The 16,329-nt window shown below is 32.3% G+C and overlaps 1 protein-coding gene across 10 annotated transcripts in view; it reads right to left on the reverse strand.

Annotated features, from left to right (window-relative positions):
- The window catches only part of LOC142331264 (uncharacterized), a 71,877-nt gene that overhangs the window by 43,538 nt on the left and 12,010 nt on the right, over positions 1 to 16,329 (reverse strand). Inside the window, exon 1 of one of the 10 annotated variants that reach the window (XR_012757946.1) lies at positions 12,157 to 12,287. The exons of 6 other annotated variants lie outside the window; for them this stretch is intronic. The gene's annotated coding sequence lies outside the window, so the exon portion shown is untranslated. Of the gene's footprint in view, positions 1 to 8,664; positions 8,781 to 12,156; positions 12,288 to 16,329 lie in introns of those variants that run through there. 3 more of the 10 variants (XR_012757944.1, XR_012757947.1, XR_012757945.1) reach the window with 3 other exon arrangements.

Genomic DNA, 16,329 nt, shown 5'->3' on the forward strand with positions numbered 1-16,329 from the left:
TAGTACTCAGAGGACCCGTATGCTTAGGTGTACGGGTACCTGTGAGGGGACGGGGACTCCATGGGAAAGCCTTCGCGAGGGGTTAAGTTAAGACCGAGACCCGGTCGAGGGTGTTGATTTTCTGGGGGTGCTTGCGCCCTTGGTGCTGGGACCTTTGGTTTCAGGCAAGGCATAATGACCGAGACCCGGTTCCTGGTGGGGGGCGGGGAACGGCATAGCCGGGCCCTGTTTCCCCCGCCGGGGATTAGAGGCAGGCACAAAAGATCCAGAACCGGGGGGTTGACCTGTCGTGCCGGATGTTAAGCCGGTGGATGGGGAGACCTCCTTAGAGTCGGAAGGACACGTCCCTGGGCCGAGTATACTTAATTGGATGTCCGGCCCAGGGATGTAGGGATTAAAAAAAAAACCGCTGTGTACTAGCTCGATTCGGACTCGCTCAAGATCGACTTCAACCAGGAGGGGCACACACCGATAACTGATAGCAAGACTATCGTTATTAAGGCTGAGGGAAAGACTTATGCCGACCTGTTAAGAACAATGAAAAACAAAGTCACCCAGGAAGAGGCAGGCGAGGTCCTTTCCCTTCGGAAAGGACCTAATGAAGAATTAGAGGTGAGGATAAAAGGGGCACAGAAGGCAGATCTGCCGATCGGACAGCAGCAACGGGGACTCCTGGGGTTCGATAGGTGTGAATGAATGAAAATACCGAGACCCGGCCGGCGGTTTGGGTTCCCAGATACACTTTGGCGGCTTCGGCTCCTGCGCCGTCGGTTTGAGGCTGGCAAAAGGAAAGACTGAGACCCGGTCTCCGAGGGGGGCTGGGAACGGCATAGCCGGACCTGGTTCTTCCGTTGGAGATTAGAAGCAGGCGATTAAAAGATCCGGAAAGGACACGTCCCCAAGTCGAGTAATACGTTCCGTTTCGCTTATTTTATTTTTAGCTCGTCGAACGTTTTGAATCTGAATAGAAAAAAGAATCCTCTCGCGAGAACATCGTCTTCTCTTTATTTTTTTTTCTATCTTTTTAAAAATAACAATTCGTTCTAATCGATCGATCGTCTAACTTGCCCCGCTCAAATTTTTTCGCCCTTAAATTGAATGTAACTCAAGAACGACTCGACTGATTTTCATCAAATTTTCACACGCATAACTTCAGATACGCTACTAGGGCGTATCTAAATTTCAATAAAATTTATATAGTCGTTTTGAAGATTTTCGAGCCACAAAATTTTATACGTAGGCCTAAAAATATATTTAAATAAAATAAATATATAAGGAAACCGCAATGTAAGGGAATGGTATTTTTGTACTCAAAACGTAAAGACAATTCACTTTCACCCCGACTCCCACCATGCGACCGAAAATAATACCTTATTTTTCTTCGAAAAGTCGGTAAAAGTTTAAACTTTGATTTCGAACCTTGCATAGTTTACTTGATGTATTCGCGTTGTTGTTATTATAGTTAAACCCATACGATTATTTATTTCACACTCTCAGTTTTTTTCGTATTAGATCGTAAAAAGAAACCGATTCCGAACGAAAGCCGCCGAGTGAGCTCGACCGGTAACAGCGATCCACTTGAATTATCGCCATAGACTTCATCGAGTGTAATAAGCGTTCTAAAAAAAAATGTAATAAGAGTTTGCAAGTCAAGGTTCAACGCTCTGACAGTTTAAGTAAGTCATCATTCGTTTCGTTTTGCCGTTTTTCAAAAGCGATTAACGTAAGCGACGTATCGGCGTGACGTTTTGAAGAAAATTCGGAGAAAAAATCACAGAAATAATTAACCGTAAATTCTCATTTACAACTATAATTTTTTACGCCGTGCAGAGCGTTTGAATGGTTAATACGATTTAAAAACTGGATACGACCGGTTCGATAATGTTCTGCTCGCCGCTCTACAAAAGTGAAAGAACTTGCGCGCAATAATCGCTGTTTAAACGGGCGGGAAATAGCGAACGGGGATATAATTTTAATCGGGTCAAGCAGTGAAATTCTCACTGAATGATAAAGGGTGGGGGTGATTACGCGTAGAATTGCTACATAGTGCACGCCGCAGTCGATAACAAAATATAAAAACTTTTATTTATACTTTTATAAAAAAAATAATAAAACACTCATTTTATAAATATATATATATATATATATATATATATATATATATTTTAATAAATATAAAAATTGTTCAATAGCCGATGATAAATATAATTTATAAAATTGTATCGGGGTCATACGCTGATGGAGGACTTTAGGAAAGAGGAATATTAGAGGTAGTTAGTTATTTTTTTGAACAACTGTCAGTCTAGACCAGGGCTTCTTAAACTGTGGGTCGCGACCCCCAGGGGGGTCGCGAGACTACTGAAAGGAGGTCGCAAAGATCTGATACTTTTCAATCATTATAAATAAAATGTTAAAATTAGTATACATACTACGTACAAATATAAATACAAATAAAAATCATACAAAATACTATTGTAGTTTTATTATAACTATTTTTTGAAAAAAGTGGCAATGCAAAACTGTTATGTAGGGCCTATAAATGAAAATATGGAAGTAGCATTTAAAATAATAAATACAACGCGCTCCTCGATTTTCAACTGAACGTTCGACATTGATGTCTGGCCGCCGGCGTCAGTGTTTGCATGATAACTTAGTGATTATAAGTACCCAGACGCCGCGTCGCCTTACAGCTTACACATACAATACGGAAGCATAATCAAGCTAGGCTAGGCGAATCGGCATATTATTTTTATAAAAGAATAATAAAAAAAATTAAATGAAAGCTTCTTTTTCGGCGTCTTTGTGATACGGTGCCTTTGTGCGCTGCACACTTTGAACACGCCATGCGTCGGGGTTGATCTGATCGTAATTTGTTGTCATTGCACTGGTAAAGATTCGAGTGTAGTTATTTTTCTGTTTGTACTGCAGTTTGGACTCAGCTTTGTCTTCGTAGTGACATGTGTGTATTTACTGTGTAATTTTCAGTTGGTGTTTTTAATTATTACGTTAAAGTTCAACTACATTTTGTTTAATTATTTATTATTATTTAACCATCATGGATAAATGGCTAATTAAAATTCCAACTAATAAGTCTGCCACGCCGTCACAACTAAGTTGCAGTGCTTCAAATCCGACTTCTAGCAAAACAAAAAAAAGAAAATATGACGAATCATATTTGCAGTATGGCTTCACATGCTCTTCTCACAACAATGAAGAACAACCAGTGTGCTTAATTTGCAAAGAAGTTTTGGCTGCCGAAAGCATGAAACCGTCAAAACTGCAACGACATTTGAATACTAAACATGCAACGTTATCAAAAAAGCCAATAGAATATTTTGAGCGTCTTTTGCAAACATCAAATAAAGAAAAGAACACTTTGGAGAAGTATGTTACTTTGAATGATAAATATCTATTGGCATCGTATGAAGTTTCGTACTTGATAGCAAAAACGAAAAAGCCTTTTACTATTGGAGAGCAACTTTTACTACCTGCAGCTATAAGAATGTCTGAAATTGTTCATGGAAAACAGTATGCTGTGAAATTAGTAAAATTCCATTATCAAATGACACTGTGTCCAAAAGAATTTCAGACATTAGCAATGATCAATTTCAACAGCTTCTTATGAGGCTTAAAGACAGCTCAAAGTTTGCAATACAACTGGACGAGTCGACAGACATTTCAAAAATGGCACAGTTGTTACTTTTTGTAAGATATATTTATGAGGGAAGCATTCATGAAGATATACTGTTTTGTCGTCCTCTGGAAGGTCATACTCGTGGAAAAGATATATATAAAAAAGTAAATGAGTTTTTTGAAAAAGAAGGATTAAATTGGAAAAATTGTGTTGGTGTGTGCACGGACGGTGCTGCAGCAATGACCGGACAAGATCTTGGTTTTACAGCATTTGTTAAAGCTGGAAATGATCATATTACATTTACACATTGTATGATTCACCGAGAGCCACTTGTTGTTAAAAAAATTGCACCAGAATTAAACACTGTGTTTTTTGATGCAGTCAAAATCATTAACTTTATTAAAAGTCGAGCACTTAATAGTCGATTGTTTAAAAATTTGTGCATTGATATGGATTCGGATTATATAAGTTTATTGTTACATGCTGAAGTTAGGTGGCTATCAAAAGGTCGAAGTTTGAAACGATTATTAACTTTAAAAGATGAAGTTCTTATATTTCTAACAGAGCAAAATTCTAATTTGGCCGATTATTTTCAAGATAATTTATGGCTTCTCAAGCTATGCTATTTGGCAGATATTTTTGATAAAATCAATGATATGAATTTATCAATGCAGGGAGTCTGCGTTAATATGTTTATGTTAAAAAATAAACTTGAGGCCTTTGTTAAAAAAATTCTTATATGGAAGAACAGAGTGGAAAGTGGATCGCTCGAAATGTTTCCATTTACTGACGAGTATATAATTAGTAACAATATTTCAAAAAAAGATACTCCTATAACAAAAATTATAGTTAATCGTTTGAAGGATATGGAAGTTTACATGCATAGGTATTTTCCCAATGATATCGATACACAACAATGGATTTGCAATCCATTTTCAATTGAAATGGAAGAAATTAATTTTTTAAACTTAAAAGCACAAGAAGAATTTGCCGAATTAACAAGTGATACTACCTTGCGACTTAGATTTTCTCAAGTGCCTGTGCATGAATTTTGGATAGAAATCAAATCAGAATATCCCCTACTATTGGAAATGGCAATGAACAAATTACTGCCATTTTGTACAACATATTTATGTGAATCAGCCTTTTCCACATTAACTTACATAAAATCAAAATACCGTTCAACTTTAATAAACGTTGAAAATTTATTACGATCTGCACTAACTCAAATTGAGCCTAGATTTAATTATTTGTGTAAAAATAAACAACCACATCCGTCACATTAATATTGTTTGATGTTAATAATATGTTTTTATTAAAAAAATTGTTACAAAAGTTTATTTTTTCTATTGAATATATAGATATAGTTTTATGTTCTCTTATAAAAAAATTGTTACAAAAGTTTATTTTTTCTATTGAATATATAGATATAGTTTTATGTTTTCTTATAAAAAAATTGTTACAAAAGTTTATTTTTTCTATTGAATAAATATATATATAGTTTTATGTCATTCTATTTATTGTGTTTTATTACGACCGATATCCCGTCAACGTTTCCAATTATATATATGTGAAATGAATGGGTACGTATTCTTTAATCCTTATTTTATTTACATTGTAAAATAGTGCGATATTACATCTACATCTACGGTTAATATATATTTCATTATATGGAGGAGGGGGTCGTTTAAAATTTCCTAAGCTTGAAGGGGGTCGCTATATAAAAAAAGTTTAAGAAGCCCTGGTCTAGACGATGGTGTGACGGAGTGAGGGGAGTTGAACAGGTGGCTACTTTCGCTCTGATTGGCTGCCGTCGGACAGTACTGATCACGTGATGGTACAATTAAAATACAACAAAATACATGTAAAGTTGCTTACATGTGAGTAACAACGTTAATAGCCTTTTTTCTTATATATACATCCGACATAATTAAATTAAATTATGATTGGTCGATTATTTTATATTTACATTTTATTAAAAATAATAATTAATCTTCTTTAATTTTAATAAATATATTAAAATTATTACGATAAAATTGATCGGTTTTGTACAGTAGTTTTCTAACTAAACAAAAACTTTAATGTTAAATAATAACAGATCAAATTTTTCCAGCTTTATTTACAGTACGACCTCGTAATATCCTACACTTGTATTTTAACGAGCGTGGAATAAGAGGTAGATGAAATTAGTGAGATATTTTTTAAAAAAACACAAAATTCTTGCCCAGAATCAAACCCGAGACCAGCAGATTTAGAAGCTAACAATTATATCGACTGATATAACTAATCAGTAAAACTTGTAATTAACTCGATTAAATTTCAGGTTCTAACAAGACGGCCAGATAAATACAACAACGTTGCGTTAAGACTAAAAACAACCTACATTCCTACATTTATGTTTATAAGTACAGAAAATATAATGTTATTTATATTTAATACTTCTACAAGCATCAACTAAACATTTTGCCGACCGACCTCGTAGGTGGGATCTTTCGTGGGTTCGAATCTCAGACACGGTTGGAATTTTTTATTCCAACCGTCTATAATGCATATTATAGATTTGTTTAATTATTTATCAAAATATGAGTTTATATTGCAGCGTGTAAGGCATGTGTTTATTGAAGGCTGTTTAACGCTCTACTATTAGTTTGTCGGCGAGTCTCCGACAGAAGGGCGGTATTGTCTCCATAATAACGCGGCTACTAACGGTTATTAGTCATCTCATATTAAATTTATTAATGCTTCTTATATATATTAATATCAAATACGTGTTTTTATATATTTATTTGTATCGACAATATACCGACATCCAGTTCGTCATTTACTTTTATTTTTTAAATTTTAATAAAGCGGATAAAAAGCCAATTCTGACCGGAATTCGAACCCGGTAGTAAGTACTTAGTACTACTTTTTTACTACAGTAAACAAATTTTTTTTTACCGTTTACTCTCGTAAATATAAGTAATAACATTATCATTCTGGTAACGTTTAAATATTTTAAAATGCGAGATTTAATATTTTACAAGCGAATAAAATGAAATACAAAATACTGTAAGAATTTATTATGAAAACGTATACTTTACTTAAGAGACCACAATTATAAAAGTAAGAGTCCCTCTTGGAAAGTAAAAGTAACATCACAGTTAGTATCATCACCCCCTTTCTTAAACATTAGTCTACCTCAGACAGCGCGAGAATTTTCTCGCTCGTTCACTCTCTATCTCTCTTCGGTGCGTGTGGGCGCGCGCAAATTTTGAGTGGTCGAAAGATCATTTAATTCCTTACCAAAAATGCACTCCCAGCAATAATTTCGTTATCGGACCTCCAGCATATTTATGCCTAATCATAGTTCTGTTAAATATTATAAGGAATAAATATAGCCAAATCAAAGTTAATTTTAATCTGACATATTTTTTATGTACCGTGTACCGATTGTTTGAAATTAATTCGTAAAATAACAAAAATTATATTACTCACTGTGACAGGAGAGCAATCCCATCTAGATATTTTTAAACGTTCAAGTTCATCGACGCATTGAATTTATAAACTTTATTCAAACTTTTAGTTAAGAAAATATCTTCCCGTAAATGATGTTTTTAAAACAATAAAAAACATAAACTATAGATTTTATATTTTAATTTATGTAATTATATATACATATACCTACACAAAATGATATAGGAAGAAAGTGAAAAAACTTGGGAACCGATTCCAGAGCTTGAAATTAAGAAGTTCTACAAACTTATGTCCGAAAACAATTTGTTATAGAGTTACGGCTGGCGAATTCGCTAAGGAGAATTAGGAAGAAGCAGTTTCACGTAACTATCCTTTTGAAAACGGAAATGAAGTTCAGTCGTACAAATGACAACTTTACTTCTTTCACCGCAGGGAAGGGTGTATATACCTGTACAACAATTCCAGCCGCGGAGTAATTCGTTGGTTGTGTATACATTAAATAACTGCCGGGTAACCAAGTATCTTACTTGAAATTTACATTGAATTAATCATTCATTATATTGTTGCAATAGTTTCATACTTTTAATTAAGTTCACATTTTTAATTGTATATTAAATATGCTGCCTAGATATGTTATTTCTTGAAATATGTTATTTCTTCAACATTTTAAAGGAAATTAAAGATTCATATATTACTAATTTTAACAATAATTAAGTTCGTTCATTAACAATTAAGAAAAAAATGACAGATGTTTACATTTAAACAAGCGGACAAATGAATCTGAACAATATCGAGCATCATTACTATAAAAGAAAGTAATACTTATTAGTGCCACCTACACCGCAGACGGTTTACACTTATCACAATCATAAGAAAGAATGCGACAAATTAATGAGCTCTTTCTTCAAGAAACTATGTTGTATTACACACAAGCCTCCAGTCTGTGTGGAATGTAGAGTAGTAATTAAAGACCATCAGACAGTTACTCTACCAAAATAATTATTTATTTCTTAAAAAGTACTTTTACAAAATTAAAAACAAAAGTTATCGTAATCTTTTTTTCCTAATCAACAATTTTGCATAATACAAAAATCAAACTGGCGAGTTACAAATTCATGATTATACTACATTGTAAGTATGTAAAATGCGTACTATTATTTTTACGAGTATATCGAACGTAAATTTTTCTTTAGTTTGATAATGATTTAGGGCAAAAAGAGGTTTGATATTTGCTCATACTTTGCTTAACCCACGAGTACAATACAATAATTTTATTTCCTTGGTTAATTATTTATTGGCCGATTAACCTAAAATGTATAACCAACCTAAAAATTAATAAATGTTTCATTTCTGTTTATTTTTGGGATATTATTTCGCTGGTATTAAAAATAGAAAACAATGTTAGAAATGTTTGGATATAAGAGATAAATAGTAATAATTTATTTTGTAAAAATAAGAGTGCAAATTGTATTCTAAAATTCATTACGTGATAAGTATGGATAAAACAAAAAAAAAAAAATAATGACACTTATTTTAAGCTATATTACAATAATATTAATATAAAAAAGACTTACATCAATGAATAATGAGATCATCTAACTAAAATAAACAATGTTTAAGAAATAATAATGGTAAACAAGAATCACGACAGACACAAGAATCCAAATTGAATTGCGTATCGCACGCCATCTGTAATTTCTTTCTAATTAGCCCGAGACTGCAGGATATCATACGCTTCGTTCTCTCACACACTTAATTTTTTCTGTCGTTCCCCACCACTGCAACTAGCGTTGCGTTCAAATGACAAATCTATGCTACTACCGCCCTGTAAAATGAATTTCCTATACTACACCGTAACAACCGACACCGATAACTGAATATTAATTTTTTTCAGATTTGAAAACTTTTATCTAAAATAATAATAGAAACCAAATTTTCGCTTAAACTTATGCACACGTTAACAAAGGAACGTAACCAACGATACCCAAACGGTAATGATAAGATTTTAAATTATTTCGTTTTACCTAATATTCAATTTACGATATAATTTACACTGACGCATATTTTATAATTGCACTTGGACATAAAATAAAACACTACTGAGCGTCCGTTATAATGTTTTGCTTTTTTACTAAATACTGCTATTATTTCTTTTAATATAAAAACAACAGTTTAAAAAATGTAATAGCGTAATTAAAAATAAAAATCTTATGTCACCAGTTTAGTGTCACAGAAAGTACCGTGCTTGCCTGCTACACCAAGGGCGTCGGATTCGATTCCTTGTCAGGATCTGAAGACAATTTTACAACTTAATCCATACAATCTTTAGTAATTAATCAGAAAAAAACACACAACAGGAACATTTGTTTTAATATAGATAATAACAAATATTAATGAATAGTACATAAGGGACTCACGATATAAAACGATTATTACTAAACTTATCTCAAGCAGACTACCGTATTTCACAGTACAGTCCAGCCGTCTATAAAACAAATACGCGCGCGAACTCGAACGCACAAACAATAAGATGATGAAAAAGTGTGAACATATACCTAGCGCAAATATAAAACAGAATAATAATATTTCCCGAATGAAGCTGAGGAAATTCGCACGACGGAAAGAGTGATAGAATCAATGGAAAGTTCTGGGTTTAATCTGGGGTTAGATTTTACTAACTAAAAATTAAAATAAACAAAAAAGTTATTAAGTACAACCTTATTGTCAAATGGAGAATTTAACACGATTTTAATTATTTTTTTTTTTTTATAAATAATAAAAATTTTATTAAAAATGATTTTTTTGTTTTCATCTTGCTTGGAAGCTTGGAGGTATGCATAAGTCAAACGCAAAGCAGCGAATTTACCTGATGCCGAACTTGGCAGGTACGCGGACAAGGGGGAAGGAAAAGTGAGTTTAAATGGCAACATAGCACCTATCAATCGTTAAATGTTAGAGGTGCGTTTATATACCACTAATTAAGAAGAGTAGTATTCTCTGTATATTAACCAAAGCGAACGGGTATTTTAAATAATTTTTAAGTAATTTTCAGTTTCAGTAAATCTTATTATCTCTTATAAATAATATATTATATTATTTATTTATTTGTATACTCACACACGCACGCACAATTTTCAATTTTAATTATATATAAATACTGAAATATACTTTTCTAAATAAATATAATGTTTTTTCTAATTCAGAACGTGTTATATCAAAACCTTTGCTATAACAAATTTTACTAGATAATAAAAATGTATTTTATGTTTTTATTCTATCTCGCCCTGTCTTTTACTCTCCATCACCTCCTCTCACTCTTCCCTCTACACTCCACCACCACACTCAACCACCTATCACCCGTCTCTCAATTCCTCTCCATCACCCTAACTCTCTCTCCCACCCATTCTCTCTCTCACACACTCCCACCCAATCATTCTCTCTCCCAGCACTGTCTCTCACTCACCCCTTCGCTCTCCCAATTTCTCTCTCACTCTCCCTCTCCATCACTCTCTGTATGCGGTGGGCTACTTAAACATGTTTTGTTTTTTTATCAATTTTCTCACTCAAAGTGCATTTTTACAAAAACTTTGTAATAAAAAAATTGACTGTTAAGGTTTTCGACGCTTTTTAATTCGTTCGTGAAAAAGCATTAAAAAATTTCTCGTTGGAATTATAACAAAAAAAACGGTAACTACAAATTAAAAGTTTACGTAAAATTTAACCTCTGATCCAAAGATTTTTCCCGACGAGATGAAAAATTACAACGTCGTTTGTAGTAATAAAAAATTACGCGTATAGAATTTTATTTCGAAAATACGAGTAAATCGTTAAATTTTGTTACTTCAATTTTTATTTTTTAATTTCAGTGCTCCTTTGATCAGCCAAAGAAACATAGTTTTTTTTGTAATTTCTTTACTTCGCGTCGTTTATAATTGTACGTAAAGAATTAGATGAACTGTAACCGATAAGGAATGACAAACGATGCCGAGTTCGAACCCAGGATTATCGGTATATCAGTCGCTTAATTTATCAACCGATCGATCTAAGGAGGTTAAATGTTTCTTAAAAATAGTTTTCCTCTAAAAGAATGATCGACTATACATTTTCAACAATTTTGTGATTTTTTTTTAAATTTAGCTTTAAAATATAAATTAAACACGGGAAATGTTAAATATAAAAATTTGTAATGAACTATTTGTCGTATATATGTCGTTGTACTGTTTACGAATAATTTCTGCTTAAAATTCTGCTTAAAATATTATGTAGGCATAATTATTAAGATATATGATTATACAGAGTCCTTACTCTGTGTCGAACTCAGAACCTCACATAGATTATAAAATATCGGTCGCCTTCTACAAACTCACTACCGATGGTTTTTTCCTTTCTTACGGTTAATTATTGTTAAATATATATTTTAAATAAAAACTACGCCGATAAATTTCTAAAAATATTTTTACAAATTTATCAAAAAATAGTTTTTTTCAAATTTTTGTGATGTTCCCGAGTATACTTATTTAACGACATTACTGAGATCGGTGAAGAAACGGTAAGCTATTTTGGGTGTCGAACCCAGGAGCTCCAGTAAATCTATTCCAGTAAATATATTCTTGATAACGATACAGACGCGAATTATTTTCTTGCATAGCACGCTTCATTCTCGTTACCCGACTTAAAACATCTAAAACGAAATATATCTAATATATCACTCACGAAATACCCTTTGCTTATATCAGTTAAGTTAAATATGATATACACCGTTGTTAATGGCCAAATAACTTAAATACAACCTAACATATAACTTGTTTCTCTTTAATTATTTTTTCGATATTGTTTAGCCACTATATAAAACTATTGGATAAATTATTAAGAGATAAATACAACAAATGTATTTATTTATTATTATTAAATTTATTAATTTATTTTGTAAAAATCAATCGGCGTTAACTGGAATCTAACATTTTTAATCTAATAAATAATTATAGTAATTCAAACAAAGAATAAAACAACCGCAAGTTATTGTTCCAAAAATTGTAATAATATTAAAAAAAATAAATATAACTCACCTTAATCAACAATAAGGAATATCTCAGTAAAAAGATGTAAATTAGATGACGTTACAAGTGGTTAGATTAAACAACACTTAAGTGGAGGCATAATTGCACTGCGTATTCAGTCATCTACCGATAATTCCCGCCAATAACTAACTAGAAGACAAAACATCTGTGTGAATTTCGTTACTTTACACTCATGATGCTTCTCCACTTCCCCCACTACGGATTCGACCGTCATCGATAGACATTGATAAACACTAGGTTATAAAGAACAAAATTATCATAAAAAATTATTCCATCGAAAATTTCGTTCGCAAACTGTTTCATTCACAATCAATTTTTTTAACATTAGGCCATCCATTACGCGTCGTTTAAAATTAAATTGTTTTTAAAATTTACTATTAATCTTGCCGAACTTATAATTAGATAAATATTAAAGAGAATAAATTTTAACTTAAACTGTAAATAGATATATTACTACAACAGCCAACCATACACGAAGGGGTTATAACGAGATTTTTACTTATTATTTAATTACATATAATAATTATTTTATATACGTAATCAAGCTCAATATATAGTACATGTAAATACGGACCCACACGCGCGCGCACATACAATTTTGTTATTAAGTGTTACTATATTTTTTAAATATCAAATCAGGAATTTAAAAAAAAAATGTATTAATCTTTTTTAGATGTAACATGACCTCCATGCTATTAGAGAGGTAGCTACTTTACCTGCTAGAATAAAAGTTCGAAATTCGATACCCGGATAGGATCTAGGAAATTTATAATAGCGCAGTCTCTAATAACGTTAACAAAAATAAAAATAACAGAACCACATCTTTTATGATGTAGATTATAGAAACCGCGAATGGTACGTAAGGAGGTAATGAACGATTAGTATTATTTCTAAATTTCAAAGTTATCACATCTAGCCGACCTCCATATTTCACGGTTCAGCCCGTCTACAATATCCAAATCAAATGGGAGTGTAAGCGCGTACATACACCCGTAAATATATTTATTAATTCACTTTACTATACATGTAAAGCGTAATTTTATTTTATTTAGATATTTTAAAATATATTTTGTCGTTTTTAACTAATACTTGGCTCTCAATGAATGAAACAATTTAATCCAAAAATTATATTGAAAGTTCTTTAAGTGAAATGGAATTAAATTTTGTAGGATGTCAGATTTTTGTAATCTATTTTGTCACCTCCGTAATAGAACAACCGAATGATATACTGAGGGTTTTGGCTTGGACTTTAGCTCACATGTTTAATGCTTATCTGGATATTGCCAGTTAAAAGAACGTTACTCATAGTCTGAAGATCTAAGGTTTTTACTCAACTTGGAGAAAGTTAGCAGCGTAATATGCTTACCCGAGTATCATTTTAGAAAAAAAAAACCATTGTTCATAACGTTAATACCCTGTGATTGACTCTTAGTTGCCGCACAGAATTATTTGCGTAATGCTTATTCCTCAGATCGCTTATATTCATATAAATATTACATACGAAATCGATTTATTCCTCACACAGTTAAATTTTACTTACGTAAGAATCATCTGTAAATAAGTTCATAATAGAAATTTTGAAAAATAACTAATTGGACACGCTGGAAACTTCGGGCTCGTTTCTCAGTTTAGACGTAATCTTACATATCTACAGGTTAACCAGCCTCAGGTTAACGCGTCTTCCCAAATCAGCTGATTTGGAAGTCGAGAGTTACAGCGTTCAAGTCCTAGTAAAGCCAGTTATTTTTACACGGATTTGAATACTAGATAGTGTTCTACCGGTGTTCTTTGGTGGTTGGGTTTCAATTAACCACACATCTCAGGAATGGTCGAACTGAGAATGTACAAGACTACACTTCATTTACACTCATACATGTCATCCTCATTCATCCTCTGAAGAATTATCTAAACGGTAGTTACCGGAGGCTAAACAGGAAAAAGAAAGAAAGGTTAACCAGCCTCATTGCCGGCCTCCGTGGCGTGAGTGTTTGCGCCTCGGCCTTTCATTTGGAGGTCCCAGGTTCGAATCCCGGTCAGGAATGCCGTTTTCACACACGCTACAAATCATTAATTTCATCCTTTGAACAGATACCTGACGGTAGTCCCAGAGGTTAAACAAAAAAATAAAAAGGTTAACAGATTTTTAAAAAACTGAAGATACTGGGTTCCCCTCTTTGAATTAGCGGTTTTTTTTAAATATTTAATTCTTAGTTCACACATAAAAATAATTCTTAAGGCGACAACAAATTCAGAAATAAATAAATAAAAACCATTAGACCATGAAAGCGAACGTACAGTGTAAAGTTGCATCTTTTATTTTATATTTTTGACTTTATTTAATTGTTTTATAAGATAACACTCAATCCTGCTATTGCGTAAGGGATCTATAAAAGTGATAGACTCTCTTAACCTTGAACGTTCGTAGTCGATTGGTGTGAGGAATGTTTACAAAATAACTGTGTCAGCAACGACAAGCTGGCTAGACAGCGCGGCAAACAACTCTTATCTTCATCACGCATTATTAAAACAAATATTCTTTATCTATTTTATCTAAATAATTTATTAATTTGAACTACCAGACTCGGCATGCTTCACTATGCGCTATATTTGAGTAAATATAGACAATTGAAAGTTAGACAGAGCATTAACAAAAAAACATTACGGAACTTCATAAAATTTAACCTTTCCATTTTATCCTTTTCCCCTCCCCTTCAACATTTCCTTTTCCCCATTTTCATTTTATCACGTTCTTTTTTCCATTTTCCCCGTTTCTCTTTCCCTTATTTCCCTCCCCCTTCCTCTTTCCCCTTTCTTTTACTCCTTTCTCCTTTCAATTTCCTTTTCCCGTTTTCCCCTTTTTTGATTTTTTCCTTTTCCGATTTTCCCTGTTTCCCTTTTCCTATTCTTGTCTTTCTCCCCTTTTCCCCGCGCATAAATCGGTCCAGTAGTTTTTTAGTCTATAGCGGACACACATATCGGAAACACTGAAATGGAATCGTAAAATATTTAGTACAGCGTAAGCGATGGTAGATTGTCATTATTTAAGTAATCTTTTCACTACAGAATAAATTAAATATGAATAGGTTTTGTTTACTGAGAAATTTAACATTTTGTTTTTCAACAAATTTTGAAGAGGTTTCAGAACCAATTAATTTTTTTTTAGCTCCCGATTCATCGAGGATATTTACTTATTATGTGAAACTTTATTTATTTTCAAATAAGGTTATAAAGAGTTCCTAGACTACAAAATCATTAAACGCTACTTAATTACAGTCAAGGTGGCAGTTAACAGCTTGTAAAGCAACAAAGTTACGTATACCTGATTACTTTTTTAATAGTCAAAATTTCTTTTCCTCAGAAAACCATTAAAATTTATTTAAGATAATGCAATTCTAATTGAAGATAAAAATTAAAAGCGAACCAAATCGAACTGTCAGTTATAAATCCTATTGTATTTTTTTGTTGTTTTGTGAAAAGAATTATTAATTACATTTAAAAAATACATTTTTAAATATATTTTAATATAAAAACCATTAACTGGAAAATTAAAACTAATTAATTGAGATTAATAAGGAAATAATAGTAAAAAAAAGATAGCTTCTGAACGATACAGTGAAAAAAAAATTAAAACTGTGGTAACTTTGTACGTAGTGGTGATTGCGTACAGAGAATGCAACAAATAGCGTAATTTCTTTATGTATTCGATTTACTCGTCCATCCACCTGATTCGCGCCGAATTCGTCAAAACAGTTGTTTTGACGACTACGTGTGTCAAAATGTCTATTACAGTGATGAAAAATTATATATTTTTATAATATTATTAGCTTATTCCATTATATAAAGCGATGTAATGAAAATAAACAAAACTTATATATAATTTTTTTTTCTGATAATTTAATCTAAGTATTATTAACCATTAACGTTGTCGAATCAGTATTAATATTGTTACTTGATTATTATGTGTATTCAGTATATCAGGAGTATATGAATGTAAACAACCGTTTTGTAAAGAATTTTACACGTAAACTAGGTAAGTTCTTTCAATAATAAAATTTTATATTATGAAAAGTAGTACGCAAGTAAATAATGTGATTTGCATGTATGTTAATATTAATTACAAAGTTAGGTTTGGTAAGCAGTAATTATGGGAATTTAACGAAC

The sequence above is a fragment of the Lycorma delicatula genome, chromosome 10 (genome assembly GCF_047948215.1).
Source record: "Lycorma delicatula isolate Av1 chromosome 10, ASM4794821v1, whole genome shotgun sequence".
In the NCBI taxonomy this organism is placed as follows: Eukaryota; Metazoa; Arthropoda; class Insecta; order Hemiptera; family Fulgoridae; genus Lycorma; species Lycorma delicatula.